The sequence below is a fragment of the Triticum dicoccoides genome, chromosome 2A (assembly GCF_002162155.2).
Source record: "Triticum dicoccoides isolate Atlit2015 ecotype Zavitan chromosome 2A, WEW_v2.0, whole genome shotgun sequence".
Taxonomy (NCBI): Eukaryota; Viridiplantae; Streptophyta; class Magnoliopsida; order Poales; family Poaceae; genus Triticum; species Triticum dicoccoides.
This window is the reverse complement of record NC_041382.1, coordinates 764,766,430-764,788,183: the sequence shown is the minus strand read 5'-3', so window position 1 is coordinate 764,788,183 and position 21,754 is coordinate 764,766,430. Positions and strand designations below refer to the sequence as shown.

Here is a 21,754-nt window from a genome sequence, read left to right as displayed (position 1 = left end):
TTGGGCTAACTCCAGTGGTTCTTCTTCCAGACGGCTCGGCGTGCCGATGCCCGTCCGGATCGAGAGGAACAGCGCGGCCATAACGGCGGCGCTACTTTGTCCGGAGAGGAATTTTTCTTTGCCCTGCTCTAGGGTTCTTTGGCGAGGGGGTTGAGTTCTTTGATTTGTACCAAAATCCTAAACCGAAAACATGGCTCTGATACCATTGATAGAGTTTGTTGATCGGTTAGGCTAGGATTCCGGCAACAGTGATTGGTATTACCTTTCCTTGTGGCTTGAGGAGCTCCGGTTGCCGGCTATGGCGCCGGTGCCGGTGTGATGGCAGAGAGTGGTGGTGGCAGTGCTTCCCATCAGCACTGCACTAACCCTAAATCGGTAGGGGATTAGGTGGGGTGTACGGCGCTGCGACGAACCTCGTGATGTGAGCCGCTGGCCCCCATCTCTTTATATAGTGCAGGTGACAGGGGCCCGTCACCCATAGTGGGTTGAGCGCCCCCGATCAGGGCGCGGATCTAAGGGCCCGGTGGGCCGTTGGACCCACACGGTGGAAATCATCCTAACACAGTCTAGTTCATTCAACCGCGACGATTAATTAACATGGGGAGTGCAACATGACAAAAGCTCAATGATTGATTAGGACACTAATTAATCCAACATCTCCGAATACATATCCAGTGAGCCTGAATCGCTCCGCATGGGGCGTGGGCAGTCAAAACCCTAACTGTCTGACCTGTTTTCTTCCTTTCCCTCCCACCTCACCACTATGTGCCTAAAGAATTACGTCAATGAACACATCTTCTTGCGGTACACAAGTCCTTCGGGCAGGAGTGTCACAGAGGCCCTAGATGATGCAAGCGTCGGCGATGTCGGACGACGGCCCAGCGACCTCGGGACATCTCGGCGGTGGCCATGCCGCAACGCGATGGTCGGTCATGGAATCAATGATGGCAGCTTTCCGTTCACCAAATTGTGGTGACGGTGAATGTCTCGAGTTCCTGTCTTTTGGTGGCCTCGACGATGTATCTCCACAGTCCCTTTATAGATGTAATTTGTGGCGGGTGTGGTTGCACATGCCTCAGGTTATTTTCCTCCCTACGGAGCCACTCTAGCCTCTAGGCTGCTAACCATCTTTGTGGGCACAAGGTCAGGTGGTTTTCGCCTATGTAGAGGTTCCCGGCGGCGCGCTCCCGTGATTGGATGTCTCCTGCTAGGTGCAGATGTTTGAAATGCTCAACCTGATCGAAGATGACATCCGGCGACACAACTTTTGCTTGATGTGTGGATTCCGCCCATGTCTTAGTTGCCCCCGTGTGACTAGACTAAATTAGCTCTCCGTGGGTGGTCTGGACACTCACTAGTATGGGATTGCTGGACATGCCGGTGTCCCGACGCATTGCTCAACGTCATGTATTGTGTGGTAATGGTTCAAATTAGTGCCTAGGTCAACGTCAAGATTGTGCGTTTGCGTGGCTGTGTGATGATAGATGGGTAAATGGTGGGAGCACATGGCAACGGCATCTAGGTGGTGCACTTTGAGTGTAGGGGCTTGAGTACACAATGTGTATGTGGGATCTAGATCCGTCGTTGACCCGAGCACGAGACCACGAGCCAGTTTAGAGGGTCAAAGCAGAGCACTTGGAATCAAAAGCACCATGCATGCATGTATTTCACCTACCTAACGATCGTGTGTATGATTGATTAACCACCGACTTACTAGCTCAGCAGACAGCAGTAGTCTGTCATTATTGATGAGAATCAGTGTTTGTTACTCGAGAGCGTACAGTTGGAGTACTACATGAAACTCAGATAAGTGTGCTGCAAAACAAACTCTGTACGACCCACGGACGGCACGGAAGGTGGTACGTTTTGTTTTGGGTATGGCTAGAACCAAGTCTCAGTCAACTGATAGTATATAAGAAGAAGAAAACAGAAAACTAAGAACAAATTGCATAAATCTTCATGCAAGATTAAAGGAATATAGCATCGGCTGAGACATAGCAAAAATGTCGACGATGTGTCGCGCGTTCGCCGGTGTATCGCCCTGGCCGCGCTCGGGGGAGCGGTCGCCTGCGTGCGGATCGGGAGCACCTCCCGTTTACTAATTTGGACGCATGTATGCCTCGTTCGTCTACAACACTCGACCAAAAGCCAGAGTAGTGCGTGCCTGGCACCTCCTACATTCTCTACATGGCACCGCCGCACCTGTTCTGCCGACGCACTGCGCGTCGCCCAGTCGTCGCCATCCATGCCTCATGCCTGCATCTGCATGGCCCGCGGATAGAGCGACGGATATAAGTAATCGCACGTGCGGATAGGGTTTGGACGGACGCCGATCTTCTCACACCATAGAACGTCATCGTTTCCCCGCAAAAAAAAAAAAAAGAACGTCATCGTTGGATAAGTTCGTTGCACGTCCGCCGCACCTGTTTTGCGTCTGTTTCTTCTTTTTTTTTTAAAAATAGAGAGTTGTATTAATTAAGTAGAGAAAACATAGTTCGTTGCGCCGCACGTTTTGCGTCTGGTTCTGGAGTGGAGCATAGATGCGGCCGACGGACGTGCCGAGCAGGCCTGATCATCTCCGGCACTTTGGCGCTTTGGGCACCGTCCGATCGGTACCATCGAATTGGTTGGGTTCGTCTCAGAGAAGAGAAGGGCACACGTACATCTACCTTGGACCAGTCGACCGTGCACGTCGTCAAACTCGTTCCACAAAGTTCAAATGCCTGATTCACCACACTGTACACAGTACAGTCTAGTAGACTTGGCTCGCCGCGGTAGCAATCTGTCCATACCGACGAGGAAGACACACAGTGACTCGGTGAGCAAGACACGCGTGCTCGTCTCGCCAACCACCATGACAACGGCATGCACGCTACCTCTACCTCTACCTCTGCGTTATATATCTGGTGCAGTTTTTCGCAGCTTGCAACTGCAGAATGAAACGCGATATGATAATGCCCCGGTCACTCCGACGGCGACGCCGGCGTATGGAGCTGGACGCCGTCGTCGCTGATCGGTACGTAGCTCTCGTTCCCTCCTGGTCCTGTCGAGCGTCGAGACAAATACCAGCGGCGCCGGCCGGCGGTCGCTGTCCCGGAACGGCGCCACAGTCCACACGTACGGACGATGGTAGCACGAGATCAGGTGCATTATCAAGAACAAGATAATTGAACTGGTTTAGGTGAGCAACTAGTACTCCAATTCATTGTGGCATGTGTGCACGGTCCAAATCCTACCACTTCACGGGAAATGCAGCATAAACTCGGGATGGATACCCCTCGGCCTAATCAAATTGATGAACAAAAAGATTAGCAATCACACTCGGCTGGAAAATAACATCTAAAGGGCGACAACGCGCAATTTGTTTTTATGGTCACTGGTGTAGGAAGTACCATAAACACATAAGCTAATATTTATTTTTAAAAAATTATTAAAAATAAGAAAATTTATTCCGCTTGTAAGAAAAATGGGGCCTTTAATAAACCATTTGAAAAAAAACAATGGCATATTTTTCCTTTAGCAAGGGAGATGGTCCAGTCACTCGAGTGGAAAGGACGGTGGACAACAAATCAGAAAGTATGTGACGGTTGTTTTACCCGTAAATTCCTTCGTACTAGTAATTTGCATCTTTTCATGACCGCTGTAATGGACAGTGTAAGACTGTATTTCTCTTCTTAATGCAAAGCAAGGCTACTACTGGTTCGTCAAAAAGTAATTTGCATCAGGGTCAAACTACAATTTTTATTCGTTATTCGCAAATCGCAATCATATGAGTGCAAGTCCATATTTTTTAGGATTATCCTAGATTTAATGTTTGTGTGGCCTGCTTGCCCCTTACTTTGTTCTAATCCAATATAGATGTAAAACTAACACGCATTCGTATGATCAAACCAAAATCATATGGTAGTGAGGTAAAATACAAACCGATGATAGCTAGGATGGTAATGACAAGAAACAAGTAATAGCTTATGTACTTACTTGCTCCATTTCAAAAGTAGGGAGAGGTGGTGCGTTTATGTGTTTTTTTTTTCGGGTGACGGTGCATTTATCTACTACCCCTATAAAAAGAAGAGAGGGCGGAGAACCAAACAATCAGATACATCCATTAGCGAGATCTAATGGCCCTTAATCCTCCAATGTTTAACACTACAAACCATGCATTAAACCAAATCCATCGATCCCTAATCTGCCCCGCAGTTCATAAAGAAAAAAAACCGCTGCCCGCACACGACCGCACTATCTCTCCCCTCCTCGCACGACCTCTCTCGCCCCCTCCTCCCCGCACGTCTCTCGCCACCTCCTCCTCCCGCGCCGTTCGCCTCGTGCCACCGTTAGCTGCAGGAGGCGCCCCACCGCGCCCGGCGACGCCTCCCGCAGCCGCTGCCGACGCCGTAACCTCCCCTGACTCTTCTCCGCCTCACCCCTGTGCCTCGCAACCGCCAAGCCGCCGCCGCCTCATCTTCTCGCTGCACGGCCAGGCGACGCGGCGAGGCGCGCGGGAGCTCTTCGGCCGGAGACACGGCGAGGCGCGCGGGACGGCCACTAGCGAACGTGACCGGACCTGAGACTGTGGCGCGCGCTGCCACCTCCGCCCTTCCCTGGTCTTATCTCTTACGGAACAGGCTACTCATGCATCGGTACCTAGCCACCATGGCATCTCTTTCCCTCTCAATCCATTCTTCTGCTGTTTGTTTTTCAACTGGAGCAAAATTCATTGTACTCTGCTTGTGATTATCTTCATCATCGTCACTAATTTTGAAAGTTTTCAATACTAACAGCTTCAAGAATACGTGCAATTACTTTCTTCCTTTATTTTGTCAACGTCCAATTTTAGAGCTCTAGATAAAATCTGCAGCAAAGAAGCAACTTAGCCTCTAAATTTTATCAATTATCCCGACCCATGTTCAGCAAATACAAATTCTAGAGCATTCATATTGTACGGTGCAGATGGCAACAGAATATAAAGCAAAAGATGAGTGATAGAATAGAAAACAAAAGATGAGTGACAACATATGGTGATATGAGTGGAACAAAGAGATGTCCAGAATATGGCATCAAATAGTGCCTGAACAATAACAAGACTGACCACACATTATCCTATTTAAAAAAACCAGCAAGGAAGAATGAGACTGTAGTGAAGAGGTTATATGAACAAATAATAGATAGATAGAGGGCAAATGAGATACTGACCTGATATGTAGGAGTCATCTAATCTGTAACAGCTATGCCTGTCATCTATTCTCTAGGTTACAGATATACTAATCGATGAAAAACAAATTTTAGCCTTGATTCCTCTCGATCTCTCATGCCATAGCTAAAGTTCAAAAGGCTACTTCATCGCTGATGGCACAACACTGCACAAATTATAGAGTGCTGGTGTGTGTGTTTCATGATCCTCTATTTTTGGCATCTCAATTATTTATATTACATCAGGAATTTCGGGAATTGCAGAGCCCATATTCTGCCCTGCCTAGAGGATCTTCACAACTCTCTATGCCCTTCTATATATGTTTAAGATTTATAATATTATATCCACAGATGACTAAGAAAGGAATGGATGTACCTCCATTTGCAACAGAAGAACATTCCCCGCTTAAGGACCTAAGGAACACAGCTATGGATGGGAGTGCAAATCTCAAGGATAATCAAACCAATAATCCTAATACTAATGATCCTAAAAGGAAAAGTGTTCAATCATGGTATGCTAGAATGTCAGATGAGAAGAAAGCGGAATACAACGCGAAGCGTCGTATATCTCGACAACAAAAGAAGGTTGCAGCTCTAGATTGTGCTAGCCAGGACCAATTCTCACAAAAGTTTGTTTCTCTGTTACGGATAGTACAACCAACCCCTTTCCGTGACATAATCAACACACGTACAAAAGGTATCCAATTGTCCATCCACTTGTTATCTTATATACTGACATGACATTTACTCATTGTTTACGAGTAAATTATTCTTTTCAAGTACATGTGTGACCTCGGCCTCAATCTCTGCAAATACACCTCAAATGCACACTTCAGGTCAGATCACATTCTTGCTACATTCATTAATTGCAATGTCAGCATTGATTATGCTCACAGACAACAATGCCATTTTCTCACTGTTTACGAGTAAATTATTCTTTTCAGATACATGTGTGACCTCTACGGCCCCAATCTCTGCAAATACACCTCAAACACACGCTTCAGCAGGTGAGATCACATTCTTGCTACATTCATGAATTATAATGGCAAAATTGTTTATGCTCCCAGCCAACAACAAATAGGAGCATCTGCCAACAAACAAGGTGGGAAAGGATGGTATGCCAACCTAAGCGACGAAAAGAAGGCTGAGCACCTAAGGAAGCTCCGGGCAGTATGCCAACAAACTGCAGCTCTTGTTCTGAATGTTGATGTACCTCAATCATCCACGCAGCAATGTGATCTGGTTAATAACATCAATCTTTCTTTTGTAGCCATCTTTTAGAAGGAGATGTCGTCCAACGTGTTTGTACATCAATTACCTACTTTACCTATAGATCAACAGTGGTTGGGAGCGCTTCTAATTGTGGTTACAACAGCGAGGTAAATCAATCCTGGTAATCTGACGTTCTTAACTAATTTTATTTTTGCCAACCACAGTATGATTATGATCACTGATCTGCTTGTTCTCAGGTAAATCAATACTTCATCAATAACTGACATATTCTTGCAGCATATGAACTTAAAATAGAGGTAGAATCAAAATGGTACAAGTACTCTTATGCCATTTGTCATGTATCATGATCGCAAGAACAATTTCATGTACTACCTTATTTACAGTTTACTCGCGCAAGCTTCTTTCACTAGAAATATAAATGAGTAATCAAGAAGACACAATTGATCTAACAGTCTATTATTGATAACACATATGTTTGTAGGTTATAGCCAAGTCCAATGGTTAGTCTTGAATGACAGGCTTGCAACCCTTTTTACAAGTTTTAAGTTTTGTGGTAAAATATGCTTTTGTGTGACCAAACCATTCAGATTCAGTGAAGTAGAAATCTCAATGAGTCGAATGTGCAGTCCATCAACAACGACGTGACAAACTCTGAGCCTGCTGATACCATCAACAAAAAACTTTGTGTGTATTCCACATTTTTTTAAGTCATCATGATTTCACCTATTACTGGATTGCCTCGATCCCTTCCCTTCTGCAAGGGACCACTGGTGGAAAAACAGGCTTCCGTCCAGCCCCATAAGTCGCGAAGTTGTAGGAACCGCGACTAATGGGACCTTTAGTCGCGGTTCTGGAGGTGAACCGCGACCAAAGGCCTGGGCCCAGGGCGCTCGGTGGCCAGCTGGCGCACGTGAGGGTCTTTAGTCGCGGTTGGCCAGGACAACCGCGACTAAAGGCCTTCGGGCACCTTTAGTCATGGTTTGCCAGGCCAACCGCAACTAAAGCCCCTCCCCTATATATACCCATCCAGCAGCCAACACTTAGCCATTTGGAGCCATTCTCTTCACAAGTGGGTGTAGGTTTGCTTTTGGTTCCTCTTATGCACATAAGGTGTTTGATGAAATGCCCCAAGAGCATGAAACAAACATGACATGAAGTGTTGGAGCCACACTCCTCGATCGCGGTTAGCAACTTGATGAACCTTTGATGTGTCATTGATAAAATATGCATGTGTGTAGTTCATTGTTTAATTTATATTGTTTGTAGCTAGTTAGTTTAACAAATGCATGATGGTTAATTATATATTTTATATTATAATAATGCAGATGAATCGGCAATGGATGTACGGTAACCGACTCTCCGGCGAGTTCACTACGGGTTTGAAAGATTTCCTCGTAGTGGCTAATGCGAACAAGCAGGGGGGTTTTGTTATCTGTCCATGTGTTATCTGTAAGAATCAGAAGGGTTACTCTTCCTCAAGAGATGTTCACATGCATCTGCTTCGGCACGGTTTCATGCCAAGCTATAATTGTTGGACCAAGCATGGAGAAAGAGGGGTTATAATGGAAGAAGATGAAGAAGGGGATGATTTCATCGATGAAAGCTATCTTGCTCATTTCGGTGATACTTTCATGGAGGATGCTGAAGGTGAAGGGAAAGGTGAAGAAGAGGCACGTGATGATCCCGTTGATGATCTTGGTCGGACCATTGCTGATGCACGGAGACGCTGCGAAACTGAAAAGGAGAGGGAGAATTTGGATCGCATGTTAGAGGATCACAGAAAGGCGCTGTACCCCGGATGCGATGATGGTCTGAAAAAGCTGGGCTGCACACTGGATTTGCTGAAATGGAAGGCAGAGGCAGGTGTAGCTGACTCGGCATTTGAAAACTTGCTGAAAATGTTGAAGAATATGTTTCCAAAGGATAACGAGTTGCCCGCCAGTACGTACGAAGCAAAGAAGGTTGTCTGCCCTCTAGGTTTAGAGGTTCTGAAGATACATGCATGCATCAACGACTGCATCCTCTACCGTGGTGAATACGAGAATTTGAATGAATGCCCGGTATGCACTGCATTGCGTTATAAGATCAGAGGCGATGACCCTGGTGACGATGTTGAGGGCCAGAAACCCAGGAAGAGGGTTCCCGCCAAGGTGATGTGGTATGCTCCTATAATACCACGGTTGAAACGTCTGTTCAGGAACAAAGAGCATGCCAAGTTGTTGCGATGGCACAAAGAGGACCGTAAGTCGGACGGGGAGTTGAGACACACCGCAGATGGAACGCAATGGAGAAAGATCGACAGATGGTTCAAAGATTTTGCAGCTGACGCAAGGAACATAAGATTTGCTCTAAGTACGGATGGCATGAATCCTTTTGGTGAGCAGAGCTCCAGCCATAGCACCTGGCCCGTGACTCTATGCATCTACAACCTTCCTCCTTGGTTGTGCATGAAGCGGAAGTTCATTATGATGCCAATGCTCATCGAAGGTCCGAAGCAACCCGGCAACGACATCGATGTGTACCTAAGGCCATTAGTTGATGAACTTTTACAGCTGTGGGGTGGTGTCCGTGTGTGGGATGAGCACAAACAAGAGGAATTTGACCTACGAGCGTTGCTTTTCGTAACCATCAACGATTGGCCTGCTCTTAGTAACCTTTCGGGACTGTCAAATAAGGGATACAATGCATGCACGCACTGCTTACATGAGACTGAAAGTGTACATTTGCCAAATTGTAAGAAGAACGTGTACCTTGGGCATCGTCGATTTCTTCTGAAAATTCATCCAGTAAGAAAGAAAGGCAAGCATTACAACGGCAAGGCAGATCACCGGCCGAAGCCTGCGGAACGCACTGGTGCTGAGGTATTTGATATGGTCAAGGATTTGAAAGTCATCTTTGGAAAGGGTCCTGGCGGACAATCAGTTCCGAAGGGAGCTGACGGGCACGCAGCCATGTGGAAGAAGAAATCTATATTCTGGGAGCTAGAATATTGGAAAGTCCTAGATGTCCGCTCTGCAATCGACATGATGCACGTTACGAAGAATATTTGCGTGAACCTCCTAAGCTTCTTGGGCGTGTATGGGAAGACAAATGATACAAAGGAAGCACGGCAGGACCAGCAACGTTTGAAAGACCCTGATGACCGGCATCCGGAATGGTTTCAAGGTCGTGCCAGCTACGCTCTGACCAAAGAAGAGAAGGTCATCTTTTTTGAATACCTGAGCAGTATGAAGGTCTCGTCTGGATTCTCGTCCAATATAAAGGGAATAATAAACATGGCGGAGAAAAAGTTCCAAAACCTGAAGTCTCACGACTGCCACGTGATTATGACGCAATTGCTTCCGATTGCTTTGAGGGGGCTCCTGCCGGAAAATGTTCGAGTAGCCATTGTGAAGCTATGTGCATTCCTCAATGCAATCTCTCAGAAGGTAATCAATCCAGAAGTTCTACCACGGTTACAGAACGATGTGATCCAATGTCTTGTCAGTTTCGAGTTTGTGTTCCCGCCATCCTTCTTCAATATTATGACGCACCTCCTGGTTCACCTAGTCGAAGAGATTTTCGTTCTCGGTCCTGTATTTCTACACAATATGTTCCCCTTCGAGAGGTTCATGGGAGTATTAAAGAAATATGTTCGTAACCGTGCTAGGCCAGAAGGAAGCATCGCCAAGGGCTATGGAAATGAGGAGGTAATTGAGTTTTGTGTTGACTTTGTTCCTGACCTTAAGCCGATTGGTCTTCCTCGATCGCGGCACGAGGGGAGACTAAGTGGAAAAGGCACGATCGGAAGGAAATCAACGATATGTATGGACGGCCATTCTCTGACTGAAGCACACCACACTGTACTGACCAATTCCAGCTTGGTGGCTCCGTACTTTGAGAAACACAAGAATATTTTACGTTCTGACAACCCGGGAACCCGGGGAAGCCTGAATCCTGGATTAGGAAGGCCCACATGGAGACTTTCGGCAGTTGGTTGAGAAAACATTTAATGAATGACAATGATGTTGTAGATCAGCTGTACATGTTGGCCAAGACACCATCTTCGACTATAACGACTTTCCAAGGGTACGAGATAAATGGGAATACATTTTACACGATCGCCCAAGATAAAAAGAGCACCAACCAAAACAGTGGTGTCCGCTTTGATGCAGCAACCGAGAATGGGCAAGAGGTCACATATTATGGTTACATAGAGGAGATATGGGAACTTGACTATGGACCCTCCTTTAAGGTCCCTTTGTTCCGGTGCAAATGGTTCAAGCTAACAGGAGGTGGGGTAAAGGTGGACCAGCAATACGGAATGACAATGGTGGATTTCAACAATCTTGGTTACCTTGACGAACCATTCGTCCTAGCGAAAGATGTCGCTCAGGTTTTCTATGTGAAGGACATGAGTAGCAAACCGAGGAAACGGAAAGATAAGAAAACGATCAGTACATCATGCGATGATCCAAAGCGTCACATTGTTCTTTCAGGGAAAAGAAACATCGTGGGAGTGGAGGACAAGACAGACATGTCAGAAGATTATAATATGTTTGCTGAAATTCCGCCCTTCAAAGTGAACACCGACCCAAGCATTAAGTTAAATGATGAGGATGCTCCATGGATACGGCACAATCGTAAGCAAGCAGGGACACAAGGGAAGAAATGATGTGTAATAATTTATTGTACCAAACTTTGTTGAATGGATCATGTGAATTATATTACCCGTGATGTGTTTGGTGTCCATTTTCGAATGATTCGAGATACCACTGATGATACATGAAATTTGGAGTGATTTAGTCATACTCCTGCCTAGGCGTATAATATGCATACTCGTAGCCTTCATAGCCGCCGTCGTCGTTGTACTGGTAGTCGTCGCCTTCTAAGTTGCCGCCGTCATCTAACCTTTAGTCCCGGCTGGTTGGTGCAACCGGGACTAAAGGTTAGACAGGACGCGTGGGTAGCGCACGACGCCCTGTCGGAGGAACAAGACAAAGCAGAAGCGGCGCCGTGCCTATAAAAGGAGCATCGATACGCGCGAAGATAGAGGCGTGAAGAAATGGCGGGAAGACATAGGCGGGAAAGAACTGGCGGGAAGACTGGCCGGGAAGAACTTGTGGGAAGACAGAGGCGGCCGGGAAGAACTTCTCTGAATTTTTTGATATATTATTTGTATTTTTAGAATTTTGAAATGAATTAGTTCTATTTTTCTGAATTTTTTGATATATTATTTGTATTTTTAACATATTGAATTGAATTAGTTTTATTTTTGACATATTATTTGTATTTGCCTCGTAGGGTTTGGAGACGGTTCGTAGATACAAAGGACGTAGAACTTTATATGCATTAAATTATGTATGGAAACTTGTTCAAAATTGTATATGGTCATCCGATGATATTGAATATATATTGTATATTCCTCTTGAATTCTTTTTGGTTCTAATTTCAAATTTGTTTGAAATTGTACATTCATATGCATGTATGTAGTACCGTAGAATATGTGAAACTCCTTCAAAATTAAAATAAAGCACAAAAGAAATAAAACAATACAAATTAAACAGAAAACAATACAAATTAAAAAGAAAACAATACAAATTAAACAGAAAACAGGTTTGGGGGGGGGGCTAAAACCCTAAACCTGCGGCGGCCTTTAGTCGCGGTCGGCCAGACCAACCGCGACTAAAGGTGGGGGCGCGGGAACGCAAAAAACCCGCCAAAAACCCTTTAGTCGCGGTTGGGCAGGCGACCCGCGACTAAAGGGTACCTTTAGTCGCGGGTCTCGTCGCCAACCGCGACTAAAGGGGGGGGCTATAAATACAAGGCTCCCTCGACGCCGCCCGCCGTTTCTCGCCTGTTCGTCTCTGTCGCGCCCTCGACGCCGCCCGCCGTCGCCCTCGCCCTCGACGCCGCCCGCCGTCGCCCTCGCCCACCGCGTGCGCGCCGCCGGCCGGCCTCGGTACTGCCGCCTCGCTCGCCCGCCCTCAACCCCACGCGACCTTCCTTCCTCTCCGATCATTCCTTCCCAGTCACCGCCGCCGCCCTCCCCGTCCGTGGCCGCCGCTGGTCGGGGACAGCATGACCCTCTCCGCCGGCGACGTGCCGACCATGTACACGGTCCTCGCCAACTCGCTCAGCGTCGACGAGGCGACGCGGCAGCACCCCGCGGAGTCGGCCCTCGCGCAGTGCGAACGCCGCCCCGGGTAGATGAGCAAAATCAGGACCGGGCCTTGAACGCGTAGTTGTTTTCAAGATCCTAAAAAAAAAGTTGTAGCCTTGAACGCACGTCTGTTCGCTTTCCTAACTCCCTTCCGAGATCCAATCGCTAGTTCGCGACCCCCAGATCTGATCAGGAGCCGACGTTTCACCGGCGAACTTGGTTCTCCAATCTCCACTCGAGAAGTCATCCATACCGTGGCATCGCCGAGCGTACCGTACTGACACATCCATGTACATCACGTTGCCTGTGCAAGTCTACTTCGCATCATCGCCGAGCGCCCATGCCATCCCGGCGTTGATCCAAAATCAGTGGACCAGCAAAATCTCCGAACTAGCCCTGAGCAAAATCAGTGGACTTTGAGAAAACGCAATGAGCAACAACGGTCAACGGCCAGCTAGTATGCACTAGTACTATAGATTCCAAAGGAGGGGATTAGGAGCAACATCGTCCCGATGGGGAGCAATGCAACTAGTAGTAGTAGTCGATCTAAATCCTCGTTGGCAATTGGAAACCGTTTCCAATCATTAGGAGCAACAGACGCTACCTGTATTTTTTTACCAAACATTGACAAATGTTTAATTGCTTGCAAAGTTTCTTCACAAAATGACATTCATGCCGCCCCGTCTCGCGCTCTACCGCGACACCCTCTCCCACCCCTTCCTCGCCCCCTCCTTTTGCCACCGCCCTTTCGCCACCGCCACCGCCACCGCCCCCCTTCTTCACTTAATTAATTTGTTTTTACTACATGTTTTCAGGACTGACATAATGGCGGACGATAGAGCTGACCCGATTATGGACAACTATGATCCGGACGGTGAAGCACATATGTTCGGCATCATAAACGGCGATATTCTATATGTGCCGACCGAAGAAGAATAAGATGATATCTCTTCTTATCTGAACCTTGACGGTGAAGATGAAGGGCGCCGTCAGCAAGATGATGCCGAACAAACGTCGATAAACGACGATCTTCAAATGGAAGTAGCAACCACCTCCGGCGCCGAGGTATATATATACATTGAGCCTCTGGTGATACAAACTAACTGATTTGAATAAATATGTGTGTACTAACGCGCGCGACTCTTTCTTATTTTAGCCCTCGGCCGGATCGTCGAAACAATCGAGTACGTCGTCAAAGCGTGGCGCAACCAAGACGATGAAACAAGGAGAAACATGCACCATCGAGGTTGTCGACAGTGCAACCGGCAGGCCGCTGGAGCCCCGCAAGAACGCCACCAAGTTTGTCAGCCAATGCGGAGCCATTGTTAGAGACAACGTCTCGATCACCGTCCAGGAGTGGAATGAGCCAAAGAAGGCACGAATTGATGGTTTCAGTTTTCTCGATAAGAGAACAAAAAAAGATTGCTTCAAGAAGCTTATGGAACATTTCGTTCTACCTCCGGAATACAACAAATTCGATGAGGAGGGTAACAAGATTGAGGAAAACAAGGAGAGGAGGAGGCTAGTCAAACAGTTCGCTCTTCATAAGATGGCCGACGCATTCCGGAAATTCAAGCAAAATCTAGCCCATGACTTTGTCAAGCAGAACAAGACTCCGGATTTCAAAGGACAATATGAGAAACTGAAACATGATTGGCCAGAATTTGTGAAGCAAAAGAAATCGGAGCAGTTCATTCAAATATCGAAAAAAATAAGGAAAATGCGGCTAAGAAGGAGTACAATCATGTTATGGGGCCAGGAGGGTATCGCATTTGGGTGCCTAGGTTGGAGAAGATGGAGAACGAGCTGAGGGCGCGAGGAATCCGTCCAGGTACGGAGGGATGGGACCCAAGGGCCAAAAGCTGGTGGTACGGGCATGGGGGAACGCTGAACCCGGAGACAGGGGAGTGTGTTTACCAGGGCAAATTAATTAAACCCACCCAAGCCCTTATTAACGCAATGAGGGATGCTCAACAGGGGAAGATCAAGTTCAACAGAGAGAACAACGCGCTGACAAAAGCCCTCGGGAATCCTGAACACGGAGGACGTGTACGAGGCATGGGGCACATTCCGTGGAAAATAGGGTTCCCCCAGAACGATGACCCGTACGGTTACAGAAGCCGTAAGAGAAAGATGGATCGGGAAGCAGATGTTGTGGCGCGGTTGGCATCGGAAATGGATGTGATGAAGAAAACCATGAGTGTACTAGTAGCCGAAAGAGATGCAGCTCGGGTGCAGCATGAAGATCATCCAGCGGATCTCGGAAGCCAGCAGCGGAGAAGCAGCGTGGCTTCCACGGAGGCCCCACCGACTGGTGCAGATGCACCGACGATCGAAATTACTGCACCGGAGCCTCTGGTGGTCGAAATTACTGCACCGGAGCCTCTGGTGGTCGAAATTACTTCACCGGAGCCTCCTCGCTACCCCGTGGACGATATAAAGGAGATGAAAGAATGTCATCTGTATTATCCTATCGGGAACATGTCCATGAAGGTAGCCATCGGCAGTGCTTTACCATGTTTACCTGGAGCACTCCACCACAATAACCCCATTCAAGATGGCTATGCTCGTGTCACGGTGGAGGACATAGTCCAAGGGTTTGAGGACCTGGAGATTGATATTGCTACACCTGAAGGGGAGAAAAGACTTGGAGATGTCAAGCGCCATTTCATTCTATGGCAAAAGAAGTTTATCAAGTTTCCAGGCGAGGCGCCAAGGACAACAAGTCCACCCCCCTACGGTAGTGGTGGTGGCGGTGGCGGTGGTGGTGGTGGTGGTGGTGGTGGCGGTTCACCTACACCTCCGTCACGTCAGCCGACGCCGCCCCCCAGTCCACAACGTCCGGCGGGTGATCAGCCGCCGCCCCCCAGTCCTCGTCCGGCGGGTGATCAGACGCCGCCCCCCAATCCACCTCCGGCAAAGAAGCAGAAGCAGTCCTGGATTATTAACCCGGACCCTTATGTACCTAAGACCACAAAGGTACCGGAGCCATCACTGAAGCCTCTCCCCACAAGGCCTTGGGAACGTAGTGCCGAGGAAGTCGACGCGGCCGCGGCTGCTGATTTGGAGAAATGGAAGGCGGACTGCAAGAAGAAAAGAGAGCCCGAGCCCAAGCCAGTATTTTCTGATGAGCAAAAGAAGTGGGCTAAGTCATTTTTGAGCACACCGTCCCAAGCCGCGAAGAATCTGCCTAACGACTATGCACGTGAACTTCGCAGGTAGGCACTCATGTTCAAGGAGAACAAAGAGCGGGAGAAGGCCGAAAGTAAAAAAAGCGGGAAACAAGTTGCCCAACTCGGGGAACAAAGTAAACAATCGATTGCCCCGCTTATAGTGGAAGCCTTCTGTCCGGATGCCCCCGAGATCATACAAGCTGCGGCAGCACAGGGATTGACTGTAACGAGTGCCAGAGAACAAGCGGCCAACTTAGGTATTACTCTTCGTGAACTGTTAGGCCTTGATGAGGCGCCAGTGAAGGAGGTAGTAATTACATATGTCAAGAATGGGCCTCTCGTCGAGCCTGCGCAGGAAAAGGATCTACCTCCACAAATGAAAGGTCTGCTGAAATGATACAAGGGTTACATAAAAAATAAAAACGCCAAAGAATATATTTATGCGGAAGTTAGACATGAGCATCACTTCAAACATTACTATGTACAAATTGAACTGAGTGAATTGTTCCAGCTTTTCAATCTGCGCGAGCTCGATAAATCTATCATCAGTTGCTACGTTCTGTAAGTGATTTATTAATTTCTACCCCATCTCGTTCATATTGCCTGCACTATATATATGTCCTAACTATATTGTTGTGTCCGCTATTATACATGCAGAATGAAGATTAAGGAATGCAGAGTAAGGAACATCCATGATGTTGGATTCATTGACCCACACATCGTTAATGGACATGTGTTGGAGCGTCACCCCGCCGACGTGGAGGCAGACCTGTGGCAGTTTCTTACAAAGCAGGAACTCAAAAGTGATATTCTATTTCCTTACCATTTTGGGTGAGTGTTTCTGTCTTGAGCACATTCTCTTTTGTTTACTCCATGCATGGTATGTGGCCGGCTAATCGATGAGTTATGCATGACGTACTGTGCATGTATCGTGTCCGCAGGTTCCACTGGATTCTGCTAGTAATTAAAGTTAACACCTCAGAATGTCTCGTCCACGACTCTGTGAATATGGATCCAAAGCTTTGGGGCGGCATGAGAAGAATGCTGCAGAAGTAATTATTTTCATTCATTTGCGCTCTATATCGATCGGCCTATTTCGTTCATTTCCTAATATCAAGTAACTAATAACTCTCTTGTTCATTTAATTTTCTTTACCTCGTAGGGTTTGGAGACGGTTCGTAGATACAAAGGTCGGTGAATTCAAAAAAGAGCTAGAATTCAAAAGGTCAAAGGCTAAGAATGCTGGGGATATTCAGCCACCGGAGACCAATCTATGTGGATACTATGTCTGTGAGATGATCCGGAGATACACCTCTGAGCGGGTTCCGAGTGATACCAATGCTCAGAGGAATAACCTCCGGTGGATGCTTAGTCCAGAAGCTCGCTTCCGACCACTTCAAGAGGAACTAGCTGGATGGTTCGGCAGGGAAGTCCTCCATCCTAAAGGAGAACACTATTACGAGGACGTAGAACTTTATATGCATTAAATCATGTATGGAAACTTGTTCAAAATTGTATATGGTCATCCGATGATATTGAATATATATTGTATATTCCTCTTGAATTCTTTTTGGTTCTAATTTCAAATTTATTTGAAATTGTACATTCATATGCATGTATGTAGTACCGTAGAATATATGAAACTCCTTCAAAATTAAAATAAAGCACAAAAGAAATAAAACAATACAAATTAAACAGAAAACAGGTTTAGGGGGGGGGGCTAAAACCCTAAACCTGTGGCGGCCTTTAGTCGCGGTTGGCCAGAAGAACCGCGACTAAAGGTCCTCCGCCCCGACGGCCGCCTGGCGCCCACGTGGACGGGCCGTTAGTCGCGGTTCTTAAGCAGCCGCGACTAAAGGTGGGGGGCTTTAGTCGCGCTTATTTGGTCGCGGTTGCGCAACCGCGACTAATGGCAGTTGCGAACCGCGACCAAAGGCCTTTTTTCCACCAGTGGACATTCATTTTTCATTTTGAGTAGTATTTCATCTATGAACCTGCAAGCTCATCCTTGCCAGTTTTAATGCTGAAACATTAAAAAAAAGTTGTTCTACACCTCCTATGTACTTGCAAGCCCATTCTTGTTATTTTGATAACATACCAACTTGTTTCATTCAACAGAGAAAATCTACTTGTTATTTGCAACTCTATCAACAGAGAAAATCTACTCTTGAACTAGCACGTGCATGTGATTCCGTCAACTATATAATTTTGAACTTGATGGATCCTTAATTCCTGAACTTTGAACATGATGGATCCTTTGTCATTTTTGTTGAAAGTTTAAATTGCATCCATCCTTCTTGCTGGCAGTACATGAATTGGACTGACGAGGCAACAAAGATGATGCATGCTTGGGGACATTAGGTTTGATGTTATTACCGAGGTATGGGCTGAATAATACATGTATAAAACCATGTCGACTGAAATTGCAATTAGTCTTGCTTGCATCTATGCTATTATATGTTGTAGTCCAGTAACATATCTAATTGACCGTCTTTTGTTGCGTCATCACAGAAAATCTGAATTTCAGTACCAAACCACAGACTCATGCCGATGTATGTTGCCAAATGTTCTGAAGACATTTGGCCTCAAACCAAATGAAAGTCTATGATTGCCAACAAAGAATGGTACTGTAGGTGCCATGGCTACAAACCGAACAATGGAGACTTTCCAATATCTTGGCTGTGCCCTTTTGGCTTGGCCATGCCAATTTTTATCAGGGCTAATGGTGTTCAGACAAAATATACCCAATATTATTCCATGTATTAGATGTAAACTAAGTTTTTGATGTCTTTCTTTTTGGGTTCTGATTGTTATCCTAACAAAACAAGACAGAATTGTGTAGGTTAATGAATATGAAAGCATCTTATCATAACTACAGTATTTATCAATGTCTTTGAAAGTTGATTACACACTTGTCGAAATGGCCAATATATAATCTGTTGTCACCAGTCTACAATACACACCAACTACGGAAGTTGGTGTTTAAGAGATGACATCAGAGAAAAGCACCAAGACCATTGTCTATCAAGACGTCGCAGCATTGAGTAATTGTGTATGTTATTTTAGTGTGAGAGTTTATAAATTTTTAGTTGCGGCTTAGCTACTGTTTCATCCATTTTATCATCGCAAACATTTGTACCAGTCCCACTTTATACCTATGTCTTATTTTATGATTATTGGATTTCCTTTAGCCCTTCTACAATTCAGTTAGTCACTGTAAAGTGTCTTCTGTTTCTGCAGATACACAAGTCGGTGTAGTCACACATCATCTTCAATTTCTGTTATCCATATCACTGCTCTTGGCCATTGTCGGCATCATCAACACCGAGCACCAATGACAAGAGCCCAGTGGTGAACGAGGCCAAGAGAATCCTGAGAAGCTGCAGCTGAAAGTAGCACTGGAGGTGGTGCCTGGGAGAAGCAGTGCAGGCAGTGGCCTAGAGGAGCGGAAGAGGTGTCTGGGACGAGCATAGGAGGCAGCGGCGCAACAGTCGGGTGCAGCGGGCCCGGGAGAAGTGGAGGAACTGGTGGACGGGAGCAAAATTGTTGGCGGTGGGATCAGAGGAGGTAATAACGCCCGGAGCAGCGCGGGCGGCAAGGGAGGAAACAAGTATTGAGCTGGCCTAAGTGGCAATTTTATCCACGTAGTCCCTTCGTAAACTAATATAAGAGTGTTTAAATCTCTACTTTAGTTATCTAAACGCTCTTATATTAGTTTACAGAGGGAGTACAAAATACTAAGAGGAATACGTACATGTACTGCTTTATTAATTGGTGATATACCTACACACTTTCTCCTGGAAATTTCTTTCACTTGACATGATAGTCATGATATTTCTTTGTTGCATACTCCCTCCGTCCCGAATTACTTGTCTTAGATTTGTTAGATATGGATTTATCTAGACACATGTTAGATACATCCATATCTAGATAAATCTAAAACAATTAATTTGGGACGGGGTAATAGAAATCTGATTCTTATATGTGAAGGAACAAATTATTGTACTTCTCTTTAAAATTACATAGTGCAAATTTGGTCAGGCTTCTCCTCATATTTCCTTCTATAGCATTATGGGGCCGTTGATCACCATCCATGTCCTTAGTACAGGGCGAAGCCACCAATGATGGCGGCATTTATAGATTTTTCTTTTCTATTATGTTTAATTCAGCTAATTCAATAACTTGTATTGTAGATAGTACTCCCTCTCTAAACAAATATAAGAGTGTTTAGATGACTACTTTAGTGATCTAAACGCTCTTATATTCCTTACGAAGGGAGTACTACAACTATATTTGACGGTGAATAAAAGAAAGCCTTTGTTAAATTATATCCATTAGTCTGATGGAGAATCCGTCATTTTTTACTGTTACATATAAAAAGTTATAATTTTATATCCTAATAAAGACGTGTGTTGCACGTGCATGCTTATTAGTATGTTTAAAAGACTGAAGCACTATTATTGGCAACATGTGTGTCTAGCACACTCTAAAGCTTAAACAAGGATTAATTAATTACAAAGCTGAGACACAAACTACTAACCACCAAATTAAAGCTTAATCTGGTCGCCGATGCTCCCTATGGTTAAAGCACAACTTTATTCCTTGCTTCTCCTGAAACAAATACTACGTGATGCACAAACAAGTGTATAAACTAAGATAAGCTCTATCCGATGATTGTTTAGTTGGAATTACCTAAGAATAAGCTGGTTAAGAATTGGTTTAGAAAATCTGATGAGAGGTCAACTAAATTGGCTTTTCTGAACAACTAGTATTTGTTTAAGTACTACAAAGAACGTAATCTAATCGGGCAGTAAAGCAAGTCCAGTGCAATTAGGAGGCATATCGTATCCACATGGAGCTCCAGGTGAGCACCACCTCCTGCAATGCAAGGCTACCTCAGAGGATTGTTCGATAGTCCCTCCGGTTCGGAAATAAGTGACATTGCTTTAATTTAAATTTGAACTAAAACAACACCACTTATTTCTGATTGGAGGTAGTACTTATCTTCTATATCTAAATAGTTAGTCCCCACTAACTATTTCTCTCAACATGCAAGCATGCCACATCATCATACAACATGCATGAAAAAAGACCCACCCCCACTATCATATGTATCTCAACATGCAAGCATGCCACTTCATCATGACATGCATGGAAAAAAGACATATCTCAACATGCAACATACATGAGGGTTTTCATTCTATTATGCTATATACATTTAATAAACAGTTTACAATTATATAGTAACCAAGCACAATAATTATTTGTATTTTTTATTGTTAGCCTTTTATATTATTACTTCAAATATTCACGTTTCATACAACGAATCACATTAAAATGAGTTGTAAAATATTCCCGCAACAACGTGCAGGGTATCATCTAGTTAATTAAGCGAGCCACGCACCAAACAAGGTTAATGCTGCAATGGCTTAAAGCACACTCTGAGTAAACTAAGGAGTTGCATTATTTTTTAACATAGACCATCTTTGTAGCTCAAATTTGTATTGATTTTATATGTAGCTCAAATTTGGAATGATTCTCCCTAGCACTTGCATTATTGAATGATGGATCCTCGAGAATCCAGGCATCAAGCATGCGCCAATCCCCATCACTCAAGGCAGAGAGCAGCAATAACGTACCAAACCAATTGCATGCATACATTGCATGGAGTGGTGGGGGCTATCAAGCTCTTATCTTTCCCAATGGCCGGTGCCATCGTGCACGCTTGGGCCCTCCTCTTTCCACCTTCTTCGTCTTCCTCTCTTCTTTACACGAATGTAGTTGCCGTCGCCATCGTCGGTCACTCATGAATCCACACCCACATTTTCTATATATACTATGATGTTGGATGGATGCACCCCATCTCCCCTTGCTGCTTCTGAAAAGAGAAAGAGAAAAGAGAATAAAGGAATATGAAGATGTAAAGTGGAACTATTTCTGATAAAGACTTGCCCGTAAAGTCTCGTGATGATAGATGCAACGAAGCTTCTATCCGTGCCTGGCCTTTACGATAGTCAAG

General features: G+C 45.6%; 2 long non-coding RNA genes across 2 annotated transcripts; both read left to right on the top strand.

Moving 5' to 3' along the window:
* The first annotated feature begins 5,966 nt into the window (after nucleotides 1-5,966).
* On the top strand, nucleotides 5,967-6,303 carry LOC119352377. The gene is made up of 3 exons (XR_005170161.1): nucleotides 5,967-6,023; nucleotides 6,132-6,194; nucleotides 6,269-6,303. It is a non-coding gene; the product is annotated as an uncharacterized LOC119352377 (long non-coding RNA).
* A 164-nt stretch (nucleotides 6,304-6,467) lies between these two features.
* On the top strand, nucleotides 6,468-18,118 carry LOC119352376. Its single transcript, XR_005170160.1, has 3 exons — nucleotides 6,468-6,566; nucleotides 6,657-6,716; nucleotides 18,043-18,118. It is a non-coding gene; the product is annotated as an uncharacterized LOC119352376 (long non-coding RNA).
* The last annotated feature ends 3,636 nt before the right edge of the window (nucleotides 18,119-21,754 follow it).